The sequence below is a fragment of the Catharus ustulatus genome, chromosome 8 (genome assembly GCF_009819885.2).
Source record: "Catharus ustulatus isolate bCatUst1 chromosome 8, bCatUst1.pri.v2, whole genome shotgun sequence".
Taxonomy (NCBI): domain Eukaryota; kingdom Metazoa; phylum Chordata; class Aves; order Passeriformes; family Turdidae; genus Catharus; species Catharus ustulatus.
Genome location: NC_046228.1, coordinates 36,362,874 through 36,381,949, shown reverse-complemented (window position 1 = coordinate 36,381,949; position 19,076 = coordinate 36,362,874). Strand labels below are relative to the sequence as shown.

At 49.3% G+C, this 19,076-nt stretch overlaps 1 long non-coding RNA gene across 1 annotated transcript; it reads right to left on the bottom strand.

The window, feature by feature from the left end:
- Positions 1 to 2,010: 2,010 nt before the first annotated feature.
- Positions 2,011 to 18,350, bottom strand: LOC116999499. Its single transcript, XR_004418576.1, has 3 exons — positions 16,978 to 18,350; positions 15,195 to 15,272; positions 2,011 to 3,033 (listed from the first exon to the last, which is right to left on the bottom strand). It is a non-coding gene; the product is annotated as an uncharacterized LOC116999499 (long non-coding RNA).
- Between the last annotated feature and the right edge of the window lie 726 nt (positions 18,351 to 19,076).

Sequence of the window (19,076 nt, the reverse complement as noted above, 5' to 3'; positions counted from 1 at the left end):
TATGAACAGATCAGTGACAAAAAGAACGAAACTCAGTCTCAGACCTTTTGTCCAGTCAGGCGCCCTCCTCCTCCACATGGTCGCGGTGGAGCGGGGGCGGAGTGGCTTTTTTTCTCAGTCGCGGGAACTGTAGGAGCAGGCAGGCGGCAGCAGCAGGGGGGTCCCAGGTGGGAGAAGGGTGAAGGAAAAGAAACCTCTGCTCACCGTTTGCGTCCCAGTTCCCAGCACTGTTCTCAGAAGCAAGAAGCTGTAGCAGTGTTGGAGTGCAGGGCCTGGTCACACCACGAAGGAAAAAAAGTTCTCTCCTCCATGTTTGGGCCGGTGAGCCCGAGTGGCTCCTCGCAAGGACAAAGCAACTTACAGCTATTCATCCTCACCCCCTCTTTTGTCTTGAGCAACTAGAAACCAGGGATTTGCCCAGCCAGGTTACTTTGACATGCTAATGGGAAAAATTTTCTCCACTGAGGGAAAGAGTAAAAAACTCCCCTAACCGCCAACATTGGATTATTTGGCTATTGTAGAATATGCATTGAAGGGTACACATAGGCAGTAAAGTTTTTGTATGGAAAATTGACTGAGGGAAATAATGTGACGTGGACCGGAGAGGATGATGGTAGATTGGGGGAACTGGGGTTGAAATTAGCCTCAGTGCCAGCTTTGGGCTTACCCTCATTGGAAAGACCCTTTCATTTGTGTGTGAGTGTGGGGAATCGGGTGGCTCATGGAGTGGGGAGTAGTGGGGAGATCAGTTGTCTATTTGTCGAGGGTGTTGGATCCGGTGGGCCATGGCTGGCCGGTGTGTATCCGGGCTGTGGCGACTGCTGCTGTTCTGGTTGAGGAGAGCCGTGGGCTTGTTTTTGAAGGTGGGCTGGTTGTGTGTGCACTCCATGCAGTCTGGGGTGTGTTGAATGGAGGGCTGGGGAGTAGTTGACAGATTCTGGAGTGTGGGAATGTGAAGCAATTTTGGTGGATGGTGACGATTTAACATTGGAGAGAGCTGGAGGTTTTGGCCCAGCTCAGTTTCTGCGTGGAGAACTGGGGGGTGATTTGACACATGATTGTTTTGGAGGTTGCCTGGTGCTGGGCGGGGATTCGGGGAGGGCAGGGGGGAGGAGTCAGGATATGCTTTGATTGATGGAGACAGTGTGCGGGCTGTTGAGGCAGGGGGACTACCTTCCAATTGGTCAGCTCAAACCTGTGAATTATATGCTCTAAAAAGAGCATTGGAATATTTAAAACATAAAAAGGGAACCATATATACTGACTCAAGATATGCTTTTGGGGTAGTACACACTTTCAGAAATTTTGGGAAGAAAGGGGGTTACTCAATTCAAAAGGAAAAAGATTACAGTAATTTCACGAATACAAGCCGCACTGAGTATAAGCCACATCGCCAGGTGTTGGCAAACGTTTCATTCTTTGTCCATAAATAAGCCACACCTGAGTATAAGCCGCTCTGTCCTTCGCAGGGAGGACCCGCGTGCAACAGAGTTGCCAAATAGTAACAGAATCGTGGCAGGGAGGGGTTTACTGGCTCGGCTCGGGCCATGAGGGCTCGGGGCTGCCGACAGGGCTGGGTGGCCCAGCTCGGTGCTGCCGCTCAGTGGGGCCGCTTGGGGCCGGCTGCTGCTGCCTCTGGGCTCGCTCGCCCCGGCCCAGTGCTGTCCTGTGGCGGCAGGGGGGGCACAGAGCCCGCCAGCACCCGCGGCGGTGGTGGGAGGCGGGGATGGAGCCAACCCGCTCCTGCGGCGGCGGCATGTGGGGACAGGAGCCCCCCGAGCCGTGGGGCCAGCAGGAGGGAGCTGCCCTGCCTTCCCCACCCCCTGTGCTGCCTGCACGGAGCAGCTCCACCCACCACGCAACAGAGTAACCAATTTGTAACAACCACATAAATGCCGGGTTTTACTGGCAGGTGCTCGACTTTGCAGTTTGCACTGACTCGGTTTGCACTCCCGAGGTTGAAAATGTCAGAAAATTATTCACATATTGGCCGCACCTGAATATAAGCCACATTTCCAGTGTGGGAGCAAAGTTTTGGTCAAAACGGTGCGGCTTGTATTCATGAAATTACTGTAATACATGAGGGCCTCATTTTGGAAGTTTTAGAGGCATTAAAATTGCCTGAGGAAATAGGTGTGGTACATATCAAGGGACATCAGAAGGAAATTACTTCAGAAATAAGGAGAAATAACTTGGCAGATCAAGAAGCTAAAGATGCAGCAGAAAATGGGGTCGAGAAGGTTATCTTTAACCCCACAGTGGGAAGGCCCTTTTCAGGTACTGCTGACAACTGAAGCTGCTATCTGGACCAGGGAATGCGGGTGGATCCACGCCAGCAGAATCAAAGGACCTGTGGAGAAACCTAAGGAGTGGACTATAACTATAACCTGGTGACACCAAATTGGCTCTTAAGCGAGGACCAGTTTATAACGAATTGTGAGAACCCAAATAACAACTTCCATCAATGCCACACATTCTGACTCATTCTAAATAATGGACATATTCACTGGATTAAGTGTAACTGTCTAAATTGTAGAAAAACTGATGTTGTAATACGTACAATTAACAGTCTCATTATAGGAAGTTCTGAATACTTGTTCCTATCCAGATAAAAACTAAGTACCACTGAAATAACAACTTTATTTTGTGGATGGGAGTTACTAATGCCTGTTGACTGGGGAATACCTGAGCTGAGGAAATAGTAGCAATCTACAGCTAAGGAGTGTCAAAAACAGCAAGTGACAAGGAAACAGAGGGTAAGACTGGACTGGCCTCTGTATCTGCCACTGAGAAGAATATAAAACCTGCTGTGGGCAGCAACCCCATAGGCATGGTAGGTGGAGGTACAAGCCATACCAGACCTCTATTATTCCTTTTTCTGTCACTCAGTTTCTGCCTTTTCCCTGTCGGGAGGTCGGCAAGGCCATGTTACAGATGCTACCGGAAGCTGTACATGGAAAGACACCGAGGTTCTTTCCTTATTACACATACCCATGTCAACAGCCACTGTTATGACCCATCCAAATTAAGTACCTGTGAACAAAATGGGAAAAAAAAAATTGATTGCAGAAAACCTCAGAATAAGCAATAACCAATTGGGAAGTAAATGTCCAAAAGGAGAAAAATGGATTTGTTTAACATATATCATTAGTAAGGCCCAAGATGTGGTGAAAGAACAATTAGTAAATATAAAAGGAATATTGCTGAAAGCCAAATGATATATAAAAAGAAAGACGGGGGGTGTTGTTATAAGTGCATGACATATTATTGACTTTTCACAACTATTGGGATAAATGTAAATGCTGTATGTATAATGTTAAAATAGCTTTTCTGTATGAATATAGGTTCTTTTATTTCCTTCTAATACCAAAAGTTAGACATAAGTTTTTTAGAGATAGTCTGCTTAAACTACACGCCTAGTTGAGATAACAGCCCGTGAAAATGTGATGGGGGCCCTGCAGCTGACACGACAATTATCAACACTCATCACCACCCAAATTAAAAGATGGTAAGAAGAGGATTAACACCACAAGCCAAGAAACAGGCATGCTCTAAAAAGGTGGACCCAAGGAGTGGCTATGCTAAACAGTTCCCAGAAATTTTTTACTATACATGAGGGACTATGAATATGCAACAGGTTGATGTACTGTAAAGTGTATTTAAAGGGCGTTCCCGAAGCAACCATGTGCTCTTGGCAGCTTGCCCTTTGCTTTATGTGTGTCTCCTATTGTCTTTTTATTAAACCTTTTAAATTTTACCAGGACAGTGAAACGTGTTTTTCACAGGGGAGTACAGGAGTTTGGGGGTGCACAGACTCTCCTGTGGGAGTATGATGAAGGGGGGTGCCCAGCATCCCCCCCGCCTCCCCCCTCAGCTTCCTCATTTTCCTCCTCATGCTCTTCCTGCTGCACAAGTGCTTTTCCATCACAGGTACCACGGGGGGTATGGGGAGGTGGCTGGGAGGCACAGGGGCAGCTCTGGGGCAGTCAGAGGTTCTATAGAGTGACGCAATGGCCAGAGCTGTACTCTACCACTACGGTCCCGTGCTCTGACAGAGTTCCACCCTGAGAACAGCAGGCCTTAGATGTGGCTAGAGCTATGGCTCCATGGCCTTTTTGTCTGTCAGGTTTTGTTTCAAGGAGCCAAGGAGGAGGGGGAAGTCTTTTGCATAGGATAAAAATGATTTATTATTCTGGGGAACCCGAGGGGCAAAAGACAAAAATGGAAGGGTACAACAACTTAAATATGGGAGAGGTTCAAGGGGAAGGTACAAATTCTTAGCAAATCAGAGAAATTCTGGGGAGGGGTAAAGGATAGAGTACACAAAAACATGGTCCAATGAGGGAGGTAGGGGGGAAAACTGGGTCACATGGACTAATGAGACCTTGAGTTTTAGGGGATTTCCAAAGGGGAATTCCAAGCAGGGGACTGGCACAAAGCAGGATTGACAGGTGATTCAGGATAGATTGACAAAGTGGATGGGAGGGTATAATTTTGGACTAAACCATTAGCTTGGGCAATAATAGAACATAGCATTAACAAGAAACACACTACAACAATAGAGCCTTTGAGGGGGTCTGTGGGGTAGGTTTGGATGTCTCTATGGGGCACCCACAGAGTTGGTGCTCTCAGGGGCCACATCAGACTGGGTAGCTCCATCAAGCTCAATGTGTACATGACCCTGTATAGGATTGCCCACATCACCATGCTCACCTACAAGTCCCAGGTGAGACCCCCACACCCACATGTATTTGTGCAATTTAGGAAAGGTATGTGGATATTTGGGATGCAGGGGCAGTTATTTGACCACAGGGAGTTACTTTCTTTGGGGGGGTCAGTTCTTTGACTCCTCATCAGGTGCTTTATAACTGTGAGGTCCAGGTGAGATCCCTGTGCCTAGCTGTATTTGGGGATTTAGGGCATTTGGAGGGGTATGGGGTATTTGGATGGTGTTTGGGTTTGTGGGTTTATCTTTGGGGGGAGAGGCAGGGTTTTGACCCAGTTTGGTGGTATACCCCTACAAGTCACCTGCTGGGCATGGGCTCACTGTGTTGCAGTTCAGGGCCTTTGGCTGGTTCTGCAATGCCATCACCGTCACTGTCACCATTGTCCTTGAGTACCACTACTTCTACCTGCCCTCCCAGGGGTCTTATGCCCTCTGCTGAGTCTTGCAGGGTAGCTGGAAGGCACCTGAGGTTTCTCACAAAAGGGTCTCTCATGGGGGTCTCACAAGGGTCTTTCAAGGGTGTCCCAGGCAGAAAACTCTTCAAAGAAAAATGCCACTCAGTTTCTACTGGGCAAGTCCTCAGGCAGAGTTGAAAGGCTGATCTTACTTCTGACCCTCTGGAAGGGATCTCCAGGTAATTTTTACAAGAAGTGAGCAACAAGTGTGATGATCAGAGCTAGAAGAGCACTGGCTCCAGCCAGGTGTGGGAAAAGGATACTGGGTTCTGTTGGACTGTGTGGATCCATGGCTGGCACAGCAGAGCCACAGTAGTACAAGGCTTTAGTTGACATGGGTGCACAATGTACCCTGATGCCATCATGCAGGGGCAGAATCCATCTCTGGTTTTGGGATGACGGGGGATCCCAACAGGGACTATACTGGAAGCTGAAGTGCTTCTGACCGGGCATGAGTGGCAGAAAAATTCCATTGTCGCTGCCCTAGAGGCTCCGTGTATCCTTGGCATAGATCACTTCAGGGAGGTATTTCAAGGACCGAAAAGGACATCATTGGGCTTTGAGAGAGCTGCTGTGGAAACAGAAGAAACTAAGACAGCTGAATCTCTTGCTTCATCTTTCAGAGGACCCTTCTGCTGTGGGACTGCTGAGGGTTGAAGAACAGCAGGTACTGATGGCTGGCACAACAGTGCAACATGGCACCGACTGTGACTTTAGGACCCCATCCATGAGATGATCCATGAACTAGAGAGCTGGCATGCTCAGCAAGACATGCAGACCACTCAATAATCCCACATGGCCCCTACCTGAATCCTGTGGAGAGTGGATGTAGGATAATATTTACAGGAAAATGGAAATGTACTAAATGAACCAGCCTAACCTTCTGAATGAACTCATCTCTGTGGATAAAAAAATTGATGTTGCAAAAGGAAAGAAGTAGCAGAAAGTTGCTGGATGTCAACCCCAGTAAAATGATGCCTATGGTATCAACCAATTAGATTAAGAAAAAGATACGTCCTTGCCTTGTGGACAACATAGAGCCACCAATCAAAAGATGTGTGGACAAAGCAGAGCTATGAATTAAATAATGTGTGACCATGTAATCCAAGATAAAAAGTAACTATAAACAATGCAATGTCTGGAGACACAACAAATGGCTTTTGCTTGATTCACATTGAATCATGCAGAGTCCTTTGTCTTCTCAAGTGGACCCGGACAGTGAACTGTCATGGGCTGAATGAAGTCACACCATCACTGAATGCTGCCATGCTGGATATGTTGGAACTTCAGTATGAGCTGGAGTCCAAGGCAGCAAAATGGTGCCACAGCAGAGGAAGCTTTTGAGAAAAGGGAGAAGATAATCCAGATTCTCCTGAAGGCTGGTTTTGCCATAAAACAGAGTAAAGTCAAGAGACCTGCCCAAGAAATTCAGTTTTTAGAAGTAAAATTGCAAGATGGACATTGTCAGGTTCCAGTGGATGTGGTCAACAAAATAGCAGCCATGTCCCCACTGACCAACAGGAAGGGAACACAGGCTTTCCTTGCACTGTGGTATTTTGGAGAATGCATATTCAAGGTTACAGTCAGATTGTAAACCCTCTCTGTCATGTGCTATGCAAGAAGATTGATTTCAAGTAGGGTCCTTAACAGCAACACAGTTTTGAACAAATTAAAGAGGAGATTGTTCCTACAGTAGCCATGTGAGTAGTCAGGACAGGACAAGACATGGAAAATGTGCTCCACACCACAGCCAGGGACAGTGGTCCATCCTGGAGCCTCTTGCAGAAGGGACATGGGGAAGTTTGAGGACCGTATGGCTCTTGAGTCTGGGATACAAAGGATCTGAGGCCAGCTATAACCCTATACCACACTGCAGGTACTGGCAGCTTATGAGGACGTTCCATCTGTTCCAGAAGTGACTGGCACCAAAGGACAGCTTCCACTGGCACCTGACTGCCAGTGCTGGACTGGATGTTCAAAGGGAAAGGAATCTTGGAAGTTATTATGAACTGGCCCAGAGGCAAAAATTTCTGATCATCATCAGAAGAGGAGGAGGTGAAGGTGGCAAAGGTGGCACGTGCTAAGAAGGCCCTGACTACCAGAAAATGAAAAGCACTCTCACTCTCTCTTTGCTGATGGTTCCTGCCATATTGTAGGGATGCATCAAAAATGGAAAGCTGCTATATGGAGTCCTACATGACAAATTGCAGAGGCCACTGAAGGGGAGGGTGGAGCCAGTCAGATCTACAGATACACAGTTATACAGATCTACAGAGCTTAAAGCCATCTAGCTGTTTTTGGATTTGGCTGAATGAGAAAAGTGGCCAATACTCTGCCTCTGCACTGACTCGGGGATGGTGGCCAAATGCTCTGTGAGGGTGGCTGGAACTATGGAAAGAGGACAATGGGCAGCACAGAGGGAAACCCATCTGGGCTGCTGGACTGGGACAAGACATCAGTGCCCGGGTAGAGGTTGGCTGTGAAAGCCTCTCCTGTGGATGCCCATGTACCCAAGAGTCAGGCACTAAAGATCAACCCAACAATGGACAGGGGGATGGGGATGCCAGGATTAAAGTGTCTGAGGTAGGTCTGGACTGGACACACAAGGGTAAGTTATTTCTGGCTCAGTGGGCCCATGATAACCAGTGTTTCAGGGGCAGATGAGAGGCTGCCCGGGGGAGGTAAAGACCTTTCTGTCCTGGAAGATTTTGTGTGGGAGCAATCCTTGGATGGATTCAAATTTTGAGCTTGGTAGCAAATTTAGGAAGTTGGGCTCAGAAAGTGAAGTGGGCTCACATTTCCTTGGGAGGAGAAACACTTAGCCCTACTGCGGGTGCTGCAGATGATTGTCTGCCCAGGAAAGAAAAAGGTAAGCAAGACCTATCTCTCCAGACACCTATTCTGTTGGAGCAATCCTTGGACGTGGTCATTAGTGTTATAAGTGAGAAACAAAAGTCTCAATATTCAGCAAAATTTAGATTGCTTTATTTTATATAGACAGAGCAAAGCAGCACTGGGGAGATGTGAGAGGTCACTGCCCACTCCACTCTCTGTCAAACCTTGGTTTGCAGCTTCTTCTTATAGCATGGTCCATCGCTTGTAATCAATAATTTTTGGTTTTTTGCTGTCATAATTTTGCCAGGCAAGCAGTGGTGGCTGAAATAAACATCCGTGTAAAAGTCTCTAGGAGTCAGTCTCATAGATAACCATCTGGTCTTGGTAGATAAAACCACCAGAAATCTGGAAGTTTTGGTCTTTGTAGATAGGCATTCATTGATAAAACAAAGGCAGGAAGTCTGATTTTGCAAAATCTATCAGGCTATTGGAAAGTCTGATTTTACAAACTGGTAGTAGATACAAATTATTTAGAAACATAATATTCATAACAGGGGGATTTAAAACAGAATGATTTAATTGCATTTTTTTCTCTATTAAGTGTCTGTGCTTCACTTAAGACCTTAGTATTCTGGTTTATACAAACCCAATACTTTTATGATTAACACAAATCTTTTATCAATTATCACATTAGTAGAGGTGGTTTCCAAATTTCTCACATGTGCTCCTGAAAGGGAAGGACACTGCTTTTCTTTGGAAGATAAATCACTAGTCACAGTGTTTTAGGACAAAAACATTTTGCTCGCCTTCACCTCCACCTGGTAGATGATCATCTGCAGCCCCATCAGTCAGACAAGGTGTTTCCCTTCACAAGAATAGGTACTGTCATTCACATTGAAGAACTTAGTTCCAGCATTTGGAGCCAAGTTCCAGTATTGAATACATCTAAGGATTTCTCTCACACCAGACTAGGGCAGAAAAGTTGCTGGCATTTTCATCCCCTCTCCACTTTATCATCTATGGCTAGCTGCTTTCCTTCCCATGTAAAAGCATTGACATTCCATTTCAAGATTCAAACAATTTTGTATACTACCTCCAATACTGACTATGTCCAAGGATTGCTCCCAAACAAAGGTTCCAGGCCTGAAAGGTCTGGCTGGTATGTCTCTCTACTGGGCAGATGATCATCTGTAGCACCAACATTAGGACTTGGAGTTTCACTTTTCTAGGAAAGGTAGTGTTGTTCACTTTCAGGGCCAGAGTTCTGACATTTGGATCCAAGCTCCAATATTGAATGTCCAAGGATTGCTCCCACACAAAAAATGTGAAAACAGAAAGCTGTTGCTGTCTTGTACCTTCACTTTGCAGCCATCTGAACACCACCAGCAGGATTATGTTTTTGCCATTCCAAGGACAGGTAATGTCATTCACATTCAGGAGCACAGTTGCAGCATTTGGAGCCATGCTCCAATATGGAATACTTCCAATGATTATCTAACACAAAATGATCCACAACAGAAACATCTTTGTGGCCTTTACCTCCCCTGGGAAGCATATCTGCACAAGAAACAGTGGGTTATGTCCTTCCCTTCCCATGGAAAAGCACTTTAATCATCTTCAGGAATCCACCACCTTACTTTGGATACAACATTCCAATATTAAATATATCCAAGGATTGCTCCCACATAGTATGTGTCATGTCAGAAAACTGTTGCTGGATTCTACCTCCCCAGGGCAGCATGTAATCTGCACTTTGAACCTGGGTCTAGGTGTTTTCCTTCCCCTTTAAAAAGGCTTCAATCATTTTTAAGGAGTTCACCACTAAATTTTGGATACCACCTCCAGTGCTGAATACATCCAAGGATTGCTTCCATACAAAATGTGGACAGACAGATCTTGCTGGCCTTACCTCCAATGCACAGAGCTTCTGAAAGAAAATGATAGTGCTTTACCATGGGAAGGAAATCATGTAGCCCCAGTGGTTTAGGTGTAGATTACAGGCTGCCTTAGAGGGGTAAAGATCAGCAAAAGCATTCTGACCTGGCAGCTTTTGTATGAGAGTAATCCTTGGGCATATATAATATCGGAGGTGGTATCCACATTTGAATTATGGACTCCAATCAAGACCTCTCTATCATGGCACCTTTTTGGTGGGAGCAGTCCTTGGACATAATATTGGAAGTGTTATCTAATTTGGGTAATGGGTAAAATCCCTGGACATATTCAATAAATTGCACTTAAACTGAAAAGCATGTGTGATGTGGAATGCATGCACTAAATTACCATACTTATTAGCATAGATAAAAGCAGTGACTCCACCCTGTGGGTTTAACATGTTAATGTGTGAACCAAATTTGCTTCCTGCTGGTAGTGATTGCTCCTGCAAGAAGGACAAACTGTCTGTTGATGGTTGGTGGGTGTGCTGGAATCATTACTGATATAATTTCTGCAAAGAATGAGTCTCAGCAGTGTTAGCCTGTACATGTTATCTCTTAGTAGCTCAAGCTGTTTAATTACTCTGACTAACGAATCTCTCAGAATCAACTCAGAATCTCTCTGTTCCATATCTTAAATGAGGTTGAGTTGAATAGTGAAATTTTTTTTGGTTTTTAATGATGTTAGGCCTTGACATTACTCAGGAGGAATCTCAACTTCTACTTTATTAAGTGCTTGCCCACTGCTATTGCTGTTTCCCATGTTTTCAGGGGGGTCTCCTGCACTTGGAGTTGTCCTCCATAGGTAGGGTGCTCTCCTAATTTGAGTTATCAGTTCCATAAAGTTTAGTACAGCAGTGATTGTAGATGTGGTATTGGCATTCAACTGCCTGTAATAAACCGTAAGCCACAACTGTTTTTCATAAGCCAAAACCCGAGATTGGCTCAGTTGGTCTGAGCATCATGCTCATTTTGGAACAATCTCTATATGGCTCATTCACTTAACAGCTGGACTTGATGATCCTTGTGGGTCTCTTTCAGAATACTCTGTGATCTGTCACAATGGCAATGCCATAGCAAACATTAGCTAAACACTGGCAACCTCTATGAGACTGGAGTATGTTAAAATGATCACTGGCCACTATCTCAGACAGGAGTGTGACTGAGTGATAGTACCTTTTTTCTCTAAATCTGTCACCACCACCCCATCAATGCCCAAGCACGTGAGTGCTTATATTGTGGCTGTTAGGTTTGCAGTATTGGGTAATTCAACTCTCAGTGGGGCCAAATTGGCCAGAACTTAAGAAATTCCACTTCCCCTGCAGCAAAAATCCAGAACTGAGACATACTAGCAGTCCTCAGATCAGGGAGTGCAGGTGTCACATGGAGTCAGCAGAATCTCTGAACTCCTTTTAGGGTTCGGGCTAATGTTCATACATTAGCATTGACTCACTGCCATCAGGCGGACAACAGATTTGATCATTCAGAACATCAAAACCCGAAAATTTTTCATTGTGATCTTTGACTGCAAAGCAAGTAGCCAATATCCACTTCTCATCCAGGAGCCATAAATTAGCCTTAGCAGCTTGGCAGATAACATTTTTTTATGTTTACTTCAGTGATTTTTAACTCTTGGTGGGTCATACACCCAGCTTCTTGGCACCCTGCTTCATTAGTACTGAGAGTTGTGCTCCTGTATCTATTAGAAATGTAATTAATTAATGACAAGAACTAACTGGAATCTGGATGTATGGGTCATTAGTATGTATGTATTGATAAGGTTCCACTTGTTGGATTTCAGTCTCATTTGACTTGTGCCTGGAATGCTTTTGCAAATCAGCCACCTAAATAAACTCTGTACAATACAGGGTGAATTGGTAACTTGCTTCATCTTTGCCTCTTCCTTCAGCCTTTTCTCATTTTCTTCCTGGAACTGTTTCTGCAACTGTTCAATTCTCAGTAACAGAGAGAATTCAGCTGCTTTCTTCCTATTTCCTCTCTCAGATCTTGTTTCTCTCTTCTATAACTTTCCCTATTCAAATCCTCCAGTAACTGTCTTTCCTTACACTCTGCTGAAGCAAGGAGGGGCCTAAGACGATCTATCTCAGCCAAGTTTATCAACTTGGATTCTCAGTTTTTCTCCTGTCTCCATCTCAGAAGCCAGTGGTAACTTTGATACCTCATTTTCTGTGTCAGTCTTATTTTTGGTGAGCCTCCTTAAATATGTACAGCCACCAGCACCCAGCTCAGTTACTAAGGATGGTGAAAGTTGTTTTTAAAACTCCAATTAATAATATTAGCCTGTGGGGCTATAGCAATGATAGGTTTCTCAGGAGTTCCAACTCCCACATCGACATCTTTATCCTGCCTGTGGCAAGGGAGCGCAACTTTCCTTTTCCCCAGGCACTACATTCTCCAGAACATCAGTGGATAATTTATCACTTCCCAAGAAATTCTTGCTGCAAGCCTTTCGCTCACACTGCATTCCATTGAGCACTGGGACCCTGCTGCTCCCTTTTGGGCAGTTCTTCCTTGCTGCCATTTCAATCTCCTAATTGTTGTTCTGGTTACTAATTGTTCAGTGAAACCTATCCTTTTGCCATAGCTAATTAGCCCCTAAGATCTCTCTCCCCACATTAAGGGTCTTTTCCCTTGTCTTTCTGTCTGTGGAGTTAACACTTGCCTCAAGTGATCCTGTAATTCTGCCGCATTGTTTCATCATGTCCAGCAAAACTCTAACCATGGGAGCCACATACTTGGATAACCGGTGATGTAGGTGAGGGCTGTCCTGGAATATCTGTCATTCATCAGTTGCAAACATACTGCCTTCTGTCACTCACACTCTCAGTCCCATGATCTACGGTTGGGTTCTCGATCCTAAGCAAATCGCTCCTCTCTAATTGATCCAGCTTCCTGCCCAATAGGTGGCACTCTGAGTTGAAGACCACAGTTTTCTCTGGTCACCCACCATTAAACATACTTTTGGCCCCAGAAGCTTTAGGCCTCTCAGACAAATGATTCAATCACCGCCTGCCAGAGGCACTCTCCAAACATATCCAATTTCTGATTCCCATGTAAGTCTGCTGTACTTTTCCTGGAAGTTCGCTATCTTGGCTGCTGTGTACTGCATTGTTTTAATAAGACTTTCCAGACCCTGACTACCAATGAAGGTTTCATTTTTAATTAGGGGTTGTAATGTGATTTCCTCATCATTAGATGTACTACTGTTTATAGGATCATTACAGAGTGGGCTTTAGTCAAAGCAATTTTCCATCCCGTCCACAATTTGAGTTGTTAACTATCTTTGAAGGTTCAGTAACAAAAATATTTCCCACCAAGCTTAGCACCAGCATGTCTGGGGAAAAAAGAGGGCTGAGGGGACCCCAAAACTGGGGGTATCCCAAACCAGGTGGGGGCTGGGCTGGGCTGGGATTTTAGGGGGGATATTTGGGGTCCCTGAGGTTTGGACTGGGCTCAGAGGGTACCCCAAGCATGGCAGGGATGGGCAGGTTGGAGGGGACTGGGGGTCGCAGGGCAGGGTTGGGGTTGTCCGCGCCGTTCTGGGCTCCCTCCCGTGCCCTCAGGCGCAGCACCCCGAACGGCAGCAGCAGGAATAGCAGCCTGGGAGTGCCCAGAACCCCCGCCAGCCCCAGCCCTCCAAGTGTCCCCCGAGTACCACCCCATAGAGGGGACCCTGTTGAAACCCCAGCCCCAGAGCTGCGCCCATGGATGGGAGCACCGCCCCCCACGGGCTGCACCGCTGTTCATGGAGGGCTTCTAGGCCCCGCCCCCATAGGCAGCCATACCCACGTTCAAACCACCTGTAAGCACCACCCCTAAAGCCCTGAGCCCGCTCAGAAAGTGAACTCCCTATGTGCTGCCCCCCAGGTGGCTGCCCACCACCACTGTAAATGGAACCTCTAAGGCCCCAGACCTGGGGCCTTCCATCCCAGGTGCCCTCACCCAAAATATGCCCCCTTCCTGTGGGTTCTCTTCCCCTCCAGAGTTCCCTCCTCAACCCCAAATCCCCTCCATCCTCCCCAGCAACAGCACCTAGGGGGTCACAAACATTTATTAATTATTAGGGTGCAGCAGAACTGGGAGGGTCCCCAGTAGGTTGGAGGTCCTGGTAGGTTCCCCTGGGACTGGCATTCTGGTGAGTATCCCAGGAGTCATGGGTAGGGGTCCTCAGCACCGAGGGGTGCTGGACCCTGGGATGGGTCCCTGAAGGGGTTGTTGGGGATCCTGAGGTGGGGATCCAATAGGGAGGAATCTGTGGAGTGGGTCCACGTGGGGGGTCTTGGGGAAGTGGATTCCAAATCAAATTAGGCATGTCAGGAGAGGGCTCAACCTTGAGGGACCCCATGGAGGGGGTCACAGCATGATGGTCCCAAAGGAGGTCCCAGTAAGATTAGGGGTGTGAGATTGTCAGGAGAGAGCCCCAGGGTGGGAGTCCTGGCACAAGAGTCTCTCTTCAGAGGCTAAGGGGGGTCCCCATTCAGATACTCCCCACCTCAAGTCCCCGCAAGCGCTGGGCCAGCTGCAGATCCTTGGGGAACAGGGTGACTCAGCGGGTGTGCAGCGAGCACAGGTATGCATCTTCCAGCAGCCACACGGCAAAGGCCTCTGCTGCCTGTGTCCCAAAAACTGAGGGGCTGATCCCCAAGGGCCCCAACATGCCCCAACCCCCACAGTTCCCCCTGGTAGCAGAGAGCTCCCCTCCAAAAACACAGCCCCAGGGGCCAGGGTCCCTCCAAACCCACGCATGGGAGACTGGAGGAACTGAAACACCCTGCCCCTGTAAATGTGTGAGGGGGGACCAACGCCCAGTGACCCATCCCCATTCCCTGACAGACCCCGGCAATATGGGACCCACTCCAGCACCCGGAGGTCTCCCAGACACCCTCTCAACATCCATGGAACCCTGTCCCAGAACTCATAGACTCCCCACCAGCCCATGGCGACCCTCCTAGACTACCCCTCAGCTCCCATCAGACACCTTCAACAAAACTCACAGCACCCAAAGAGACCTTCCTGAACCTCCCCAACCCCCCAGAGACATCCCCAGCACCCACAGAACCCCTTCCCCCAACTCCCATGGAAATCTTCCCAGCAGCCATGAGATCCCTCTTAAGTCCCCTCCCCATCCCCCCTAAGCCCCCTGGACACCTCTGCAGTACCTGTAGGACCCCTCCAGCCCCTCTGAGGCCCCCCTCCACCATGCCCGGGCCCCCTGACCCCTACCTCCTGCAGTGCCAGCAGGGCCATGTGCTGCCAGTGGTAATCCACCCCCCGGGTGAAGAGTAGGCAGAGCTCCCGCACCTGTGGCAGGGATGGGGGCACATGCGGGCACTGGGGTCACAGGGAGCGGGGGGACATTGGGACAACATGGAGGCAATATGGGAGTACTGGGGACACCCCAAGATGGGGCGACCACCCTGGCAACACCCTGGAGACATGGAGACACTGCCCTGGGGACATCCCAGAGACCTGGGAGCACCCGTGTTGTCACCCTGGACACTTTGGGGACACCGCAGGGACAGGAACACTGGTGACAGGATGGGGATACACTGGGGAGTGGGGAAAGTGGGAACACCGTGATGGGGATACCCTGTGGAGACCCCAGGTGGAAGGCAGAGGGGAAGCACCATTCTGGGAACATCTTGGGAACACCCTCAGGCATGGGAACACAGGGACACTCTCCTGGCGACACCCCAAAGGGAAGGGGGGACAGTGCCAGCCCAGGGGGAGGGGCAGAGAAGAGGGAACACCTAATCTATGCAGCCTCTGAAGGTGGTGGGACACAAGGATGTCTGGAACCACAGAGGTACATTGGGGGATATGCAAGGATGCTGGGGGAGGACAGGCTCACCATGTCATGAGGATGGGGAGGACAAGGACATGGGGAGGGCTGGAACAGGGTTGAGGGGGGGCCCAGGGGAAGGGGGTCATCCTGAGGAGTTCCAGGGGGTGATTTGGGGTTCTGGGGTTAACTTGGTGGGTCTGGAGGGGGTTGGAGGTCCCAATGGGAGTTTGGGATGGGGTCCAAGGGGAGGTTGGAGGGCTTCAGGTTGGATTTCAGGGGTCCCAGGTTGGATTTGGGGGTTGAATTTGAAAGGGTCCTAGGGATTGTTTGAAGGGTCCCAGTGGGTATTTGGGGGAGTCCTGTGGGGAGCTGAAGGGTCCCAGGGTGGATTTGAAGGCTCTAGGGGAGATTGCAGGGTCCGAGAGGGTTGATCTGGGGTGTCTTGGGAAGGGTTTGGGGATCCCAGGAGAGGGGATCCAGAGTGGTTCAGGAGATCCCAGAGAATGTTGGAGGTCTTGGAGTGGATTTGGGGGGATCTTGGAGGGATTTAGGGGTTCCAAAGTTGATTTTATGGGAATCTGAGATGATCTGTGTGGTCCTAGGGGAGTTTGGGAGTCCATAGGGAATGTTGGAGAGGTTGTGTAGGGGAAATCGGGGTGTCTGGGGATTTTAGGGTGTGTTCATTTAGGAGTGTTAATTTTGGGATGCAAGGATTCTCAGCAGGCGGACGAAGGGGCTGGGGCGTAGCAGCAGGCGGGTGCTGCTCTAGTACTTGCAGATCTCCTGCAATACCCGCTGACCTGGGCGGCGTCCTGGGAGTGCATTGAATGAGGGTCTGTGGGGACTTTAGAGAATCTATTTGGCCTGGGGGACACAGAGAGCTATAGGGGATCTGTGAGGGTCTGTTGGGGTCGGGGGAGCAGGGGGAAGCTGTGGGGGTTATAAGGGATCTGTAGGAAGCTACAGTGATGGCCGATATAGGGGAGCTATAGGGGACAGGGACTATGGGGAGTTATACGGAACAGGGTATAGGGTAGAGGGAGTGTGGGGTGACCATAGGTGATGGAAACGTATATAGGGCACAGGTTGGCGCGGGGAAGAACAAGGGAGGGAGGGTCCATAAGGGGAGCTCTATAGTGGGGTCCATAGGAGTGCTCTGGAGTCCGACAAGGGGAGGCATGTGGGAGGTCCACAGAGGGGAGTCCCCCGCCCCTCTCTTACTGCGTGCCTATGCCCGTGGCTGGGGGTTGGCCGCTTCAGGCGGGGCATGCTCCGGCTGAGTCCTCCGCGGGGTCAGGGCGAGTCCAGGCATCCGGCGGTCGGGGAAAGATGGATCAGAGCAGATCCGGGTGTCCAGGCCCCCCACGCCACTCCCGGGGCCCCTCCAGCACCCCTCTCCCACTCCTCGCCCGTGAGGTCATGCCCGTGACCCGCAGACACCGCCGCGCTGTTCAAGCCTCCCGCTGCGCCGCTTGTGACGTCACTTCCGCCCGTCCGACAATCGGGGAGCGTGACCGTTCAGCGTCGCCGGACTCTGCGACTCGATGGTGCCGCGGAGGCCGCCGGCTCATTAGCATAAATCTGCATGGCCCCTCCCCCGGCACCCCGCGCCTCGGTGCTCCCAGGGTAGTAGTGTCCGTCATCGTTCTACTGTGATCCCAGTCACTCCCAGTGTGGTTCCCGTTGCTCCCGATCATCTGCATGGTTCCAGTCACTCCCAGAATGATCCCAGTATGATTCCTGTCTCCTGCCATGACTCTAGTGCTTTCCAGTCACTTGCAGTGTGAGTCCAGTGTGATCATGATGACTCCCAGTATGATCTCTTTTACACCCCTAATTGTCCCAGTTAATTCCTGTCCCTACTAGAATGATCCCACTACGATCCCAGTCACTCCCAGTATGATACCAATTGCCCTCAGTGTGGTTTCAGACACTCCCAGTACAAACCCAGCCTGGTTCCAGTTGTCCCCTGTATGATCCTAGTTGCCCCAGTTGTGGTCCCAGTACCCCCAACATGGTTCCATCATCTTCCATTTGCTCCCAGTGTGTCTTCAGTTGGTCCCAAAATGGTCCCAGTAGCTCCCTGTGCCTCCCATACCCAGCGGGGGTCACTCAAGGGTTACAACTGTCCATGAAATCCACTGGGAGAAGCAGACTGGGGTGTTAGTGAACCCATGGTGACCCAGGTGGGCTCTGGCTCTTGAGGGCATTGCCTCACAGACCTCCCAGTTTACCCCAGTTTTCCTAGTGGGCCACCACACCCCTCATTTGACCCCATCAAACCTCACAGTTTCTAACACTAGACATCCCAGTTGTCCTCCTAGATCTTCCAGTTCCTGCCAGTCCTCCCAGTGGGCCACCACACACCCATTTAACAGAATCACTGAGGCTGAAAAGTCCCTCCAAGACTGAGTCCAACCTCTGACCAACTTCCCTTATGATTCGACCATCATACTAAGTGCCATATCTAGTTGTTCCTTGAACACCTCCAGGAATGGGGACTCCAAATCTCCCTGGGTAGCCCCTTCCAAGTCCTGACAACCTTTTCCTTGAAGAAATTGCTCCTGAACTCCTTTGGTTCTAACCTGAACCTCCCCTGGCACAGCTTCAGGCCATTTCCTCTTGTCCTGTCCCTGTTCCCTCGAGCAGAGCCTGGCCCTTCTGCCTGCCTCCTCCTGTAAGGGAGTTGTGCAGAGCCAGAAGGTCCTCCCTGAGCCTCCTTTTCTCCAGGCTGAGCCCTCACAGCTCCCTCAGCTGCTCTTGGTGCTCCAGCCCTTTCCCCAGCTCTGTTCCCTTTCCTGGACATGCTCCAGCCCCTCAATGTCTCTCCTGCAGTGAGGGGTCAGAACTGGGCACAGGACTCAAGGTGGGGCCTCCAATCACTGCCCTGGTCCTGCTGGCCACACTATGGCTGATCCATACTTTCTTGTCTACCTGGGCACACACTGGCTCAAATCCAGCTGGCTGCCAACCAGCAGCCCCAAATTCCTTCCTGTGGAGCAGCTCTTAAGCCATTCCTTTCTCAGCCTGGAGCATTCCATGAGTTTGTTGTGACCCAGCACTTGGCTTTTTTGACCTTCACACCATTGTCATTGGCACATCAATCCAGCCTGCAAAGCTTCCTGCCCTTCAGCAGATCCACACTTCCTCCCAAATTAGTGTGATCTCTGAACCTCCTGAGGGTGCCCTCAATCCCCTTGTCCAAGCCACAGATGGAGATGTTGAACAGGATCGACCCCAACATTGAGCTCTGGGAAACCCCAGTAGTGCCCAGTCCCAACCCCACTCCTCCTTGGCCTGGTTAGCAGCCAGGTCTCTCC